Source organism: Hyperolius riggenbachi, chromosome 12 (assembly GCF_040937935.1).
Source record: "Hyperolius riggenbachi isolate aHypRig1 chromosome 12, aHypRig1.pri, whole genome shotgun sequence".
Taxonomy (NCBI): domain Eukaryota; kingdom Metazoa; phylum Chordata; class Amphibia; order Anura; family Hyperoliidae; genus Hyperolius; species Hyperolius riggenbachi.
This window is the reverse complement of record NC_090657.1, coordinates 6,346,356-6,360,835: the sequence shown is the minus strand read 5'-3', so window position 1 is coordinate 6,360,835 and position 14,480 is coordinate 6,346,356. Positions and strand designations below refer to the sequence as shown.

General features: G+C 45.0%; 1 protein-coding gene across 1 annotated transcript in view; it reads right to left on the bottom strand.

The window, feature by feature from the left end:
• Positions 1–14,480, bottom strand: part of RECQL5 (RecQ like helicase 5) — a 179,269-nt gene that overhangs the window by 156,209 nt on the left and 8,580 nt on the right. The window contains exon 2 of the mRNA XM_068262699.1: positions 13,703–13,766. The gene's annotated coding sequence lies outside the window, so the exon portion shown is untranslated. The remainder of the gene's footprint in view (positions 1–13,702; positions 13,767–14,480) is intronic.

The following is a 14,480-nucleotide window of genomic DNA, read 5'->3' as shown; positions in this document are numbered from 1 at the left end:
GTAAGTGTAGCTAAGAGTGTAATGAGTGTAGCTGGGAGGGAAGTGAGTGTAGCTGGGAGGGAAGTGAGTGTAGCTGGGAGGGAAGTGAGTGCAGCTGGCAGTGCAGTTAGTGTAGCTGGCAGTGCAGTTAGTGTAGCTGGCAGTGCAGTTAGTGTAGCTGGCAGTGCAGTTAGTGTAGCTGGCAGTGCAGTTAGTGTAGCTGGCAGTGCAGTTAGTGTAGCTAAGAGTGTAATGAGTGTAGCTGGGAGGGAAGTGAGTGTAGCTGGCAGTGCAGTTAGTGTGTAGCTAAGAGTGTAATGAGTGTAGCTGGGAGGGAAGTGAGTGTAGCTGGGAGGGAAGTGAGTGCAGCTGGCAGTGCAGTTAGTGTAGCTGGCAGTGCAGTTAGTGTAGCTGGCAGTGCAGTTAGTGTAGCTGGCAGTGCAGTTAGTGTAGCTGGCAGTGCAGTTAGTGTAGCTGGCAGTGCAGTTAGTGTAGCTGGCAGTGCAGTTAGTGTAGCTAAGAGTGTAATGAGTGTAGCTGGGAGGGAAGTGAGTGTAGCTGGCAGTGCAGTTAGTGTGTAGCTAAGAGTGTAATGAGTGTAGCTGGGAGGGAAGTGAGTGTAGCTGGCAGTGCAGTTAGTGTAGCTAAGAGTGTAATGAGTGTAGTGAGTGTAGCTGGGAGTGCAGTTAGTGTAGCTAAGAGTGTAATGAGTGTAGCTGGGAGGGAAGTGAGTGTAGCTGGCAGTGCAGTGAGTGTAGCTAAGAGTGTAATGAGTGTAGCTGGGAGTGCAGTTAGTGTAGCTAAGAGTGTAACGAGTGTAGCTGGCAGTGCAGTTAGTGTGTAACTAAAAGTGTAATGAGTGCAGTGAGTGTAGCTAAGAGTGTAATGAGTGTAGCTGGGAGGGAAGTGAGTGCAGCTGGCAGTGCAGTTAGTGTGTAGCTAAGAGTGTAATGAGTGTAGTGAGTGTAGCTGGGAGTGCAGTTAGTGTAGCTAAGAGTGTAATGAGTGTAGTGAGTGTAGCTGGGAGTGCAGTTAGTGTAGCTAAGAGTGTAATGAGTGTAGCTGGGAGGGAAGTGAGTGTAGCTGGCAGTGCAGTGAGTGTAGCTAAGAGTGTAATGAGTGTAGCTGGGAGTGCAGTTAGTGTAGCTAAGAGTGTAATGAGTGTAGCTGGCAGTGCAGTTAGTGTGTAGCTAAGAGTGTAATGAGTGTAGCTGGGAGGGAAGTGAGTGCAGCTGGCAGTGCAGTGAGTGTAGCTCAGAGTGTAATGAGTGTAGCTAAGAGTGTAATGAGTGTAGCTGGCAGTGCAGTTAGTGTGTAGCTAAAAGTGTAATGAGTGCAGTGAGTGTAGCTAAGAGTGTAATGAGTGTAGCTGGGAGGGAAGTGAGTGCAGCTGGCAGTGCAGTTAGTGTAGCTAAGAGTGTAATGAGTGTAGCTGGGAGGGAAGTGAGTGCAGCTGGCAGTGCAGTGAGTGTAGCTCAGAGTGTAATAAGTGTAGCTGGCAGTGCAGTTAGTGTGTAGCTAAAAGTGTAATGAGTGCAGTGAGTGTAGCTAAGAGTGTAATGAGTGTAGCTGGGAGGGAAGTGAGTGCAGCTGGCAGTGCAGTTAGTGTAGCTAAGAGTGTAATGAGTGTAGTGAGTGTAGCTGGGAGTGCAGTTAGTGTAGCTAAGAGTGTAATGAGTGTAGCTGGGAGGGAAGTGAGTGTAGCTGGCAGTGCAGTGAGTGTAGCTCAGAGTGTAATGAGTGTAGCTAAGAGTGTAATGAGTGTAGCTGGCAGTGCAGTTAGTGTGTAGCTAAGAGTGCAATGAGTGTAGCTGGCAGTGCAGTTAGTGTGTAGCTAAAAGTGTAATGAGTGCAGTGAGTGTAGCTAAGAGTGTAATGAGTGTAGCTGGGAGGGAAGTGAGTGCAGCTGGCAGTGCAGTGAGTGTAGCTAAGAGTGTAATGCGTGCAGTGAGTGTAGCTAAGAGTGTAATGAGTGCAGTGAGTGTAGCTAGGGGAAGCAGTGAGTGTAGCGAGTGTAGCTAGGGGAGCAGTGAGTGTAGCAAGGGGAAGCAGTGAGTGTAGTGAGTGTAGCTAGGGAAGCAGTGAGTGTAGCTAGGGGAGCAGTGAGTGTAGCTAGGGGAAGCAGTGAGTGTAGCTAGGGGAAGCAGTGAGTGTAGCTAGGGGAAGCAGTGAGTGTAGCTACGGGAAGCAGTGAGTGTAGCTAGGGGAAGCAGTGAGTGTAGCTAGGGAAGCAGTGAGTGTAGCTAGGGAAGCAGTGAGTGTAGCTAGGGAATGCAGTGAGTGTAGCTAGGGAAGCAGTGAGTGTAGCTAGGAAAAGCAGTGAGTGTAGCTGGTAGGTCCATTTGTATCATGATTAGCAGAAATTCCTCACTGCATATATATCCATCCGGTTTTTCTTCTCTGCAGTGTAAAGATTCAATTGCTTTAAATCTGCAACCATCCTGTACTTGTCCGAGGGCTTTAAAGCTACAAAAACATAAAAGATAAAACTTTTGGAAGATCTGGTTCTTTAGATTACCTGGTGCACCTGATGTGTAATTATTGAGTGAAGTTTCAGCTTTTTTCTTGCCTCTAGTTAGATCCATAATTAGTATTCTAGGGGAGTTAAGGAGGTGAATTTGATCTGGTAGCCATGACTGATGGGGTTCCTGTAATCTCCTGACACTGAGGCAAACAAGCTGGGAGCGCAGTGAGTGTAGCTGGGAGGGTAGTGAGTGTAGCTGGGAGGGTAGTGAGTGTAGCTGGGAGGGTAGTGAGTGTAGCTGGGAGGGTAGTGACCTACCCCAACCAGAAACTGCCGTCATGTCTTCCTTGGTGTTATCTGTATTGTTATTGATTAAGAGAAAGGAGCCAGATATATTTTGCTTTGGGCTTTCTTCTTTTGTCATGGAACTTCTTGCCATTTTCTGCTAATGTCACCTAGGTCTGTGCCAGACAGCAGATTCATTGAAAGGAACAAAGACAATTTTGTTTCATTTTTAGAGGTTAAATCTCCCTTTCATGTCTGTCCTCCGCTTCTTTTCTACCTGTGGGGCATCAAGAAGGTGGGTGGAAGGGAAATGCCACAAAGGCCTTCAGTGCTGCTTAAAAAGGGCACAGGTATCCACAGAGCACCTTCTGCATGCCCCGGACAGAGCAATGATTCAAGTTGGTGGAAGCAATGTAAACTGAACAGCCAGGAAGGAAGGATTGTGGTGGTGGGGGGGGGGGTTAAGCAATTTACATTGTGTGGCCTGTGTTTCCTCAGGAGGTAGAGCCATTGTTCAGGTCTGCTGGGCAATCCTGAAAATGGGACAAAATTTCAATACTTAAAGCGGACCCAAGCTGCTTGTAGAGGTAAAAAAAAAAAAAAATAAAAGAAACATACAGGGAGTGCAGAATTATTAGGCAAGTTGTATTTTTGAGGAATAATTTTATTATTGAACAACAACCATGTTCTCAATGAACCCAAAAAAACTCATTAATATCAAAGCTGAATATTTTTGAAAGTAGTTTTTAGTTTTGTTTTTAGTTTTAGCTATTTTAGGGAGATATCTGTGTGTGCAGGTGACTATTACTGTGCATAATTATTAGGCAACTTAACAAAAAAACAAATATATACCCATTTCAATTATTTATTTTTACCAGTGAAACCAATATAACATCTCAACATTCACAAATATACATTTCTGACATTCAAAAAACAAAACAAAAACAAATCAGTGACCAATATAGCCACCTTTCTTTGCAAGGACACTCAAAAGCCTGCCATCCATGGATTCTGTCAGTGTTTTTATCTGTTCACCATCAACATTGCGTGCAGCAGCAACCACAGCCTCCCAGACACTGTTCAGAGAGGTGTGCTGTTTTCCCTCCTTGTAAATCTCACATTTTATGATGGACCACAGGTTCTCAATGGGGTTCAGATCAGGTGAACAAGGAGGCCATGTCATTAGTTTTTCTTTTTTTATACCCTTTCTTGCCAGCCACGCTGTGGAGTACTTGGACGCGTGTGATGGAGCATTGTCCTGCAAGAAAATCATGTTTTTCTTGAAGGATGCAGACTTCTTCCTGTACCACTGCTTGAAGAAGGTGTCTTCCAGAAACTGGCAGTAGGACTGGGAGTTGAGGTTGACTCCATCCTCAACCCGAAAAGGCCCCACAAGCTCATCTTTTATGACACCAGCCCAAACCAGTACTCCACCTCCACCTTGCTGGCGTTTGAGTCGGACTGGAGCTCTCTGCCCTTTACCAATCCAGCCACGGGCCCATCCATCTGGCCCATCAAGACTCGCTCATTTCATCAGTCCATAAAACCTTAGAAAAATCAGTCTTGAGATATTTCTTGGCCCAGTCTTGACGTTTCAGCTTGTGTGTCTTGTTCAGTGGTGGTCGTCTTTCAGCCTTTCTTACCTTGGCCATGGCAACTGCACGCTTGACTTTTCTCAGTTCATGGGCAGTTATTTTGCGCCTTGGCTTTTCCACACGCTTATTGCGACCCTGTTGCCTATTTTGAATGAAACGCTTGATTGGGCAGCACGGTGGCGTAGTGGTTAGCTCTCTCGCCTTGCAGCGCTGGGTCCCTGGTTCGAATCCCAGCCAGGGCACTATCTGCAAAGAGTTTGTATGTTCTCTCCGTGTCTGCGTGGGTTTCCTCTGGGCACTCCGGTTTCCTCCCACATTCCAAAAACATACAGATAAGTTAATTGGCACCCCCTAAAAATTGGCCCTAGACTACAGTACTTACACTACATAATATAGACATATGGCAATGGTAGGGATTAGATTGTGAGCTCCTTTGAGGGACAGTTAGTGACAAGATTATATGTATATGTGTATATATATACTGAGCGCGCTCAAGATGGCAGCCTCTCCTTTTACCTGCTCCACACCTTGTCTCGGCTCTGGGAAGCATTAATCACATATATGCACAGAAGGAACAAAAATACTTACAGATTCTGCACCATGAAATCTCTGGCAACAACTGGAACCTTCTGGGAAACGTGGAAGTTTATGGATGGCTAAGTTACAAGCTGGATTGTACTCACCATGAAAGTCATGTGTAGCTGACCTTGGTTTTGGAGTCCTGCATGGGATTGGGAAGCTGATAATCCACACAAACAAACAAAAGCCTTCTCTACTCCTACAAGGACACACAATGGAATAGGATTTCTCCACCTGGATACTCATGAGGTCCACAGCTTCAAACAAACCAACACAATAAAAAGCATGTCCATGCAACACAGCAAGCAGATCTCCTACCTTCCCAAGTCTTCTTCCCAAGGTAAGGGAATTCATCCTCCTCCCCCAAACAGAAGTAATATCTTTCAGCTGGCAATCCGTTTTTGCAGACTGTACAAATACTTTAAATGCATTCAGAGGCTGAAATTATATTGACTCCATTGCCTTTCTAAGTAAACCTTAGTAGGCCCCATGCTTCTGCATATCAATGGACTTTTCACACCTCTTGTAGCAGATTCTGAAGGCCAGCATTTGCTTTTGTCTACCCCCCACTGATAAACAACAACAATCAAAGGAAGACCTTACTTAACCCATTCCTTCCCAAAGAGCAATGTTAATCTATACAGCCAGCTTCTTACTATCTCTCAGGCCATTGAGAGCTGCATCTCACATTGGAAAAAAACAAGCTAATTTGCTGGAATCTCTAGGGATTTTAAATAAAACGCACAGAGGTAAAAAAAGGCGGCCAGGCCCATAAAAAGTGCCACACTCAGTCTCAGTCGAACTTCAGGGACCCAGGTCCATTCAAAGAAAAGAACTTTCCAGCGATCTCTAGTGATGTGTACTGGAAATCAGAGGCTGAAAGTAGCAGAAGTTACCATGTCCCTAGTCAGAGATGCAGTAACACCCCGGCAGTGAACCCAGTCGCCATTGCTAAGCCCCATGCAGTCACGGCATTGCTCTGCAATGCCCGCTCTATAAACAATAAGACAGCCATTATTGCGGACCTTATTCAGACATGCGATTTTTCATGCATCACTAAAACCTGGATTGATGCCAATGCGGGCCCCACATTGGAAGCAACCATCCCATACAATTACTCAGTCCTAAGTGAGGGAAGACGAGACCGCAGAGGAGGGGGTGTAGCAATTTGTGGCAAAACAACTCTGCAGCTCAGGGCCCTGAATGTTGGCTCAACAAAGTCCTTTGAATGTATAGGTGCCCAGATCTCAGCTGGTAAAGGCTTCAAAATTTTAGTGGTTTATCGTCCCCCCGGAGATGCTGACCCATTCCTACAGGAATTCCCAGAACTTCTGGCCATGCTGGCTCTGTCTTATCCGAGATGGATCATCCTTGGTGACTTCAACATCCGGGCTGATAACACTCAATCACAAGATGCAAATGAACTAATAAATCTCATGGGTGGACTAGGCTTCACACAAGTTGTAAAATCAGCTACCCACAGAGGAGGGCATACGCTAGACTTACTGTTCCACCTCGGAATGGACATTAGTAACATAACAGTAACCCCAGTGGTGTGGTCAGACCATCACATAATACAGTTTACTATTGAACATCACCCTATCAAGCAGCTCCCTAAAGAAACAATCAAAACCAGACCCCTGAGTAAATTAACACCGGAGAGGATTTTACAAATCTGCTCCACAGTCAAATGGACCCAAACTCTCCAGTAACCCAGTACAACAACACGATATATGAAACACTTGACAGTATTGCCCCATGGCGCACCAAATCAGCAACCAAAAAGCAGAAAGCTAATTGGTTTGACAAAACCATCATGGATCTAAAAAAGAAAGGGCGCAGACTAGAAAGACAGTGGCGTAAATCAGGGACTGAGGAGCACAAATCTAGCCTAGTTCAACACCTCAGACAATACCAACAAGCAATAACCAAGAAAAAAATCAGACTTTATCTCGCACAAAATATCTACAGCCAACAACAGAGCTGCTCAACTCTTCCACACAGTGGAATCACTTTGCAATCCTTCCTGCCTAAAAGCCCCAACCACATACTCCAGGGAAAGGTGTGAAGAATTCTCTGCCTTCTTCACAAACAAGGTGTCTACTACCATCCGTGCCAGCATTACACCAACTACATCAATTGACCACTGGACGTTGCATATACCTACTACCGTACCACCATGGCAAGTCTTTGACACTCTGAGTGTAGAAGATTTTGGAATTCTCATTCAAAGTCTCCGCCCCACTACCTGCGACCTGGATCCTGGCCCAACTGGATCCTTAATGCAGTGCCCAGCGCTGTTCAGGCCAGCACTTCACAAAATCACTCAGTGCTCCTTGCAAAGTGGACTTTTCCCAGAAGAACTAAAGAAAGCAATCATAAAACCCCTCCTGAAGAAACCATCACTAGATCCTGATTCTGTAACCAACTACAGACCTGTGGCGAACTTACCATTCCTATCAAAAGTTATCGAGAAAGCAGTCGCCAACCAGCTAGAAGCCAGGCTTACAGATAACAACATCTTTGATACTTTTCAGTCAGGATTCAGGAAAAGGCACAGCACTGAAACAGCATTAGTCCGAGTAATGAATGATCTACTTACTGCAAGGGACAAGGGTGATTGCTCAGTTCTGATTCTTCTTGACTTGTCAGCAGCATTTGATACTGTGGATCATGAAATACTAATCCAGCGACTGAAACATTACTGTGGCCTAAGGGGTACTGTTCTTAGCTGGTTTCAGACCTTCCTATCTGGCAGGACACAGCAAGTATGTCTGGGCACACACTACTCTAATCCATTGCCACTTGCCTATGGAGTTCCACAGGGTTCTGTACTATCACCATTACTCTTTGCAGTCTACATGCTCCCACTGGGCAAAATAATCCAGAACTATGGTTTAGGATACCATTGTTATGCAGATGACACACAACTGTATCTGTCCTTCAAGCCTGGCACCCAAGACCCATCAGCATCCATAAATGCGTGTCTAGTAGATTTACAAAATTGGATGAACACCAGCTGGCTGAGGCTGAACTCTGACAAAACAGAGGTGTTGGTGGTAGGTGGTCCACACATGATGGATAAAGTTCAAAACGCTCACCACCTCAAACTAGCAATTGGGGGAGATACTGTACAGTATAAAGACTCTGTGCGAAACCTTGGGGTGATCCTGGATGGAAATCTAAAACTCAGACAGCAGGTATCAGCTGTCGTCAAGTCTTCCTTCTTCCATCTAAGAAATATAGCAAAAATCAAACACCTTATCCCAGCTGAAGACCTACCTGCCCTGGTTCACGCATTTGTATCCTCCCGCCTAGACTACTGCAACGCCCTGTTAATCGGATCTACAGATAAGGTTCTGCGCCCCTTACAGCTAGTACAGAATGCTGCAGCCAGACTCCTAGCCAATGCCCCCCGCAGCTCACACATCTCCCCAGTACTGCAATGCCCCCCGCAGCTCACACATCTCCCCAGTACTGCAATGCCCCCCGCAGCTCACACATCTCCCCAGTACTGCAATGCCCCCCGCAGCTCACACATCTCCCCAGTACTGCAAACTCTTCACTGGTTGCCAGTAAAATGGAGAATCAATTTTAAGATCTGCCTGCTGACATTCAAGGCTCTACACCACATGAGACCCAAATACATAGCGGATCTATTGGAACTTTATGCCCCTCCACGCACCCTCCTGTCTGCCAACAAGATGAAGCTGGTTATTCCCAGGATACACTTAACATTTGGTGCTCGGGCCTTTTCCTACGCAGCCCCTACTCTATGGAACTCACTTCCACAATCAGTACGAGAGGCTCCTTCTCTGGACAGCTTTAAAAAAAGGCTAAAAACTCACCTCTTTTCCCTAGCCTTTGAGACTGCATAATGCAGGGTCACAGCGCTTTGAGTCCCCAGGGAGAAAAGCGCTATATAAATATTATTGATATATATATATATATATATATATATATATATATATATATATATATATATATATATATATATATATATATATATATACATACACACACACACAGTACAGCGCTGCGTAATATGTCGGCGCTATATAAATACTTAATAATAATAATAATAATAATAATTGTTCGATGATCACGCTTCAGAAGCTTTGCAATTTTAAGAGTGCTGCATCCCTCTGCAAGATATCTCACTATTTGTGACTTTTCTGAGCCCGTCAAGTCCTTCCTTTGACCCATTTTGCCAAAGGAAAGGAAGTTGCCTAATAATTATGCACACCTGATATAGGGTGTTGATGTCATTAGGCCACACCCCTTCTCATTACAGAGATGCACATCACCTAATATGCTTAATTGGTAGTAGGCTTTCGAGCCTATACAGCTTGGAGTAAGACAACATGCATAAAGAGGATGATGTGGTCAAAATACTCATTTGCCGAATAATTCTGCACTCCCTGTACTACCTGATCCAGAGGGGGCAGCCCAATCAGGTAGTGTCTTACCGCCGCACCCACCACTTCTTTAGTATCTGCAGACGGACAAAGAATACAACGACATTTACAGGAACAACTATGACTCAGGGCAGACTGGAAGCCTGATTCGTGTCAGTTGTTTCTGTGGATGTCTTTGTATTCTGTCACCATCATTAGAGAATACTCACTCACTGGAGCTCCGCGGAATTTCTTTTATTTGTCTTGGGTTCTGGCTAACTTGGTCTCGCACCAGAACTTTACCCCTTTATAAGCATTTGGCCTTTTCCTTCTCGTATGCTTTTCAGAGTATGGCATCAAGTCAATAAAACTTCTTGGATATTGTTTTGGACAGTTAAGCAGCAGAGGGGGGTATGAATCAGTTTCAGAAGCTTTGGTGTGAATGACGCAGACCCTCCATCCACTTTTGTGACTTTTTAGGCACTTACTCTAGGAAGCCTGAATAGGGCCATAGAAGGTGCTTAATCCATCAGCTGAACTGATATCTGCTCCTCTGAGCAAAGAGAAGCAGGATGAGCACTGCCAGAACCCTAAAATATGACCTCCATGTGAATGTTTCTGAGCAGACAATAAGAAAAAAAAAAACCTGAAGTTTGCCTGAAGGCCCAATATCCTCTAATGGGCCCTGTGCTCACTGCCTGGCTCCATGGAACTGAACTGCCACTAGGCATAGAATACCAGAATTAGCAGATCAGCCACTGGCACCCTGTGCTTTTTACAGATGACAGCATGTTTACCCTGAGCACAAGACAGACACAAAAGGGTCTGGAGAAGCCATTGAGAAGGTTATGCTGCATGTAACAAAATTCAGAATGATCAGTTGGGGGTGGATCAGTGATCGTTTAGGGAGGCAAATCCATAGACGGGCATACATCAATCTACAGCAAGATGACGGCATTATGACTACCATTAGGACAAAATCCTTGGACCTGTTGTCAGCACCTACAATGGTACAGTGGGGCATGGGTTGCTCCTGGTTTATGAAAACACCCAGCCTCATGTTGCAAGGTTATGCAGGTAGTTCCTGGAGAATGAAGGATTTGATTCCTCTGACTCCCCAGACTCATCTGACCTAAATCCAATAGCTCTGGGACATTATGTTCGGTCTAACTGACTTTTGCCAGGTTGTATGTCCGACTGTCTAGGATGCCCTAGTCCAGATCTGGGAGGATATCGTATGGGACACCATCCGTAGTCTCATTAGGAGCATGCCCCGATGTTGACAGACATGCACATAAAGATCATACAACCTACAAGTATGATTTTGATCTGCCGAACCTACATTTTGGGAAAATAGACTAGCCTGCTGTATCATTTTTTTCTCTTTTGGGTGTCTTTGGATACACCTTGTTTATTATGCAAGGTTCTTCAACGCCTAAGCAGCTAATCTAGCTCCTCAGTTCAGCCACTTTTATAATGTTGAAAAAATAGGGAAATTATGCACAACTCTTTTACTATGTATACAGATACCGCAATGTCGGAGGAGCAGCCTGGCTCAAACAACCATTCAGACAGAAAATAAATCACCAGGGCTCAAAATTTATTAAATAACGCGGTAACTTTATTTGCCAATATGACGACAGACATCCCCATGGGGATCGTGACATAAAAAAACAACTTAAAAACGTGAATCAGAGACTCCCCTGGATCCCCAGCTAAATGCTCCTAAACGACAGTCAAATGAAACCTCATACACAAGCAGTACATCACCCCACACCGGATGGCCAGCACTCACACCGGATGGCCAGCACTCACACCCCAGCACTGTGTCCAGCAATGAAAGGGTGCCCAATCAGGTGTCAGAGTAGAATCACTGGGCTTTCTCAAAGCCACCTACTGTACCACTGCCATCCTCCTGTGCGATCAAATCACCTCCCCATACAGCTATGTAATACTCCACCAACTCACCACTACGTTTCATTATACTCTAACCAACTGTGGGGTGAAATAAATACTGTATATTCTGGCATATAAGACTACTTTTTAACCCTTGAAAATCCTCTGAAAAGTTGGGGGTCGTCTTATACGCCGGGTGTCATTGATGCCGGGTGATACGCCCGATCCTGTTACTGCCTCTCAGATCTCGCTGCTGAGGGAGCGCAATCTATTCTTCCATACCGCTCTGATAAACAGGTAGAGAAGGAGAGCTGACCAAGCCACTTAGGGAGAGGGAGAGTTCACCAATCCAACCAGTCAATCGACTATATACTGTTAAATACTGGGTACCACATCCAGTGCAGCACCAGTATATGATGTTTTTTTATTTGGTGTGCGTTGGAAGAGGGGTAGTCTTATATGGCGAGTATATCCCAAATTCTATATTTTAATAGGAAAAGTTGGGGGGTCGTCTTATTTGCCCAGTCGTCTTTATTCGCCGGAATATACGGTAATTGAATGAATCCCTCTGCAGGTTGATAATTGTAATATCCATCAAACAATATGGCGCTCTTTTGTTCCTAACACATTAACCACCTTAGCGGTACCGCCAGAGGGTGCCGCTCAGGCCCTGCTGGGCCGATTTTGATCAAATAAAAAGCAGCACACGCAGCCGGCACTTTGCCAGCCGCGTGTGCTGCCCGATCGCCGCCGCTCTGCGGCGATCCGCCGCGTGCAGCGGTGAAAGAGGGTCCCCCCAGCCGCCTGAGCCCTGCGCAGCCGGAACAAATAGTTCCGGCCAGCGCTAAGGGCTGGATCGGAGGCGGCTGACGTCAGGACGTCGGCTGACGTCCATGACGTCACTCCGCTCGTCGCCATGGCGACGAAGTAAACAAAACACGGAAGGCCGCTCATTGCGGCCTTCCGTGTTACTTTTGGCCGCCGGAGGCGATCAGAAGAACGCCTCTGGAGCGCCCTCTAGTGGGCTTTCATGCAGCCAACTTTCAGTTGGCTGCATGAAATAGTTTTTTTTTAATTTAAAAAAAACCCTCCCGCAGCCACCCTGGCGATCTTAATAGAACGCCAGGGAGGTTAACCAGTTTATATCAGCACAGATATCAAGCATGATTCATTTTTTTCCCATGAAGATTTGACGCAATTTAAAATAAGTGTTCCCTTAAAAGGACACACAAGGAGACCATAAACAACTGATTTTATTTACCTAGGGATTCTTCCAGCCCCAAGAAGTCATTTAGGCCAATCGCCACATCTCTGGTCTTCTCCCGTCTCTGCTGGCAGCCTGCTAAATATCGGGCATACCCGGATGGGTGGGCATCTTCTGCGCATGCGTACGCCCAGGTCAACAGGAACGTACTGCCCCTGCGCAGGTGCAGTGCGCTCACAATGATGCTGGGGCCAGCGGAGATGGGAGAAGACCGGACATGCGGCGAGGGACCCAAATGACAGTTAAAGCGGAATATAACCCTGCATTTCAACTTTGCTCTAAAACATTATTTACAGCATATTATATGCAAAAAGCATTTTTATTTTACTAGACCAGCATTGGAAGGGTTACACACAGAGCTGTAAAGCTCCGTGGATAGAAATGCAGACACATCCGAAGTTTAGATAGATACATTTAAGTAAACACAATGTAACAAGTGGTGAATGTTACACACTCTGGCTGTCCTCCAGCTCCTGCACAGTCAGAGAGAGTGAGTCACATTCCACAGTTGTTACATTGTGTTTACTTAAATGTATCTATCTAAACTTCGGATGCGTCTGCATTTCTATACACGGAACTTTAAAGCTCTGTGTGTAACCCTTCCAATGCTGGTCTAGTAAAAAAAAAAATGCTGGTTACATATAATATGCTGTAAATAATGTTTTAGAGCAAAGTTGAAATGCTGGGTTATATTCCGCTTTAAAGGGGCTGGAAGGTAAGTAAAAACAGATTTTTGTCACCTTGTGAGTCTCTTTAATGTGAGTAGTGTAATGATTTTTTCCATTCATACAATGTATATTTTGCTCTTCCTCTCCACCCTTCCTCACGTGGTATCCCTTATACTGTGGTGCTGTTCTGTCCAACAGAAAAGTCTACAGGTTTGGGAATTCACTTCCAGGGCCTTCCAGAAGTGATATTTGCTATAGAGCAGCAATACAAAAAAACTTTCCTAAAATTATTTATAAAAAAAAACAAAAAAAAAAACCTTGACAGATGGACCAAGAAAAATACATCATTTATGATTTTTAATACTTTCCTTAACAATTCTAAATAACGAGTCAAAAATTTAACACAAATATTTAATGCTCTTAGTTTTAAATAACTGGGAATTTACAGCAGTAAAAATATTTTACTTCTTCTAAACAAATGTAGTATGAGACAGAACTGTCCTGCAGAACTGCATACAGTGAAACAAAAAACAAAAACCTAAAACTTCAACGGCTAAGAATTTCACAACTCTTACCGAATTAAAATACTTTAATCTTTGTCGGAGTTTCTTTCATGTTCATGGTTCATCAATTGGGTTACTAAAAAAATAAAAAGATTAAGATTCCATTTTTAGCAAGTGCCACAGATTTAAACACCTCAAAACACATTATTTGGCTTGTCTCAGTTAAATCGATACCATACATGCCATATTTCACTAGTTCTGGTCTGGTATGCTGGCGCAACCGCCAGCGACAGGCACTTACTTCAGAGGGTTATTAGGGCGGCGGAGAGGGTCATTGGGAGACCTCTCCCCCTCACTTGCCCTCCTACACAACAAAAGAGTGAGATTGAGGGCCCTGAAGATCGCTAACGACCCCTCTCACCTGGGCCACTGCTACTTCAGTCCGATGCCATTGGGACGGAGGCTTCGGGCCATCTACACAAAGACAGCTAGGCACAGTAATTCCTTCTTCCCCTCAGCTGTCAGCCTCCTGAACTCCCTCCACATACTCCCATCAGGGCACCCCCACGACATATAGAACTGTCACGGACAGAGCCAACTGCTGCTCTAGTATGTAAACTGTAAATGCAAATGTAATGTACAATGTAAATGAAATTGAAATGCAAATGTAACCGTCTGCTACTGACATGTGTAACTGTAAATTTCTGCTCCTGTTGCTCTATGCTATCGATTGATGTCTCTTCTGAGCCAAATGTACTGTGCCAAACCCAATTCCGGGCATGACCCAGTCATGCTTGGCGAAATAAACTATTCCTGATTCCTGATACCATTAGCCTGTGCGTCTGTAGCA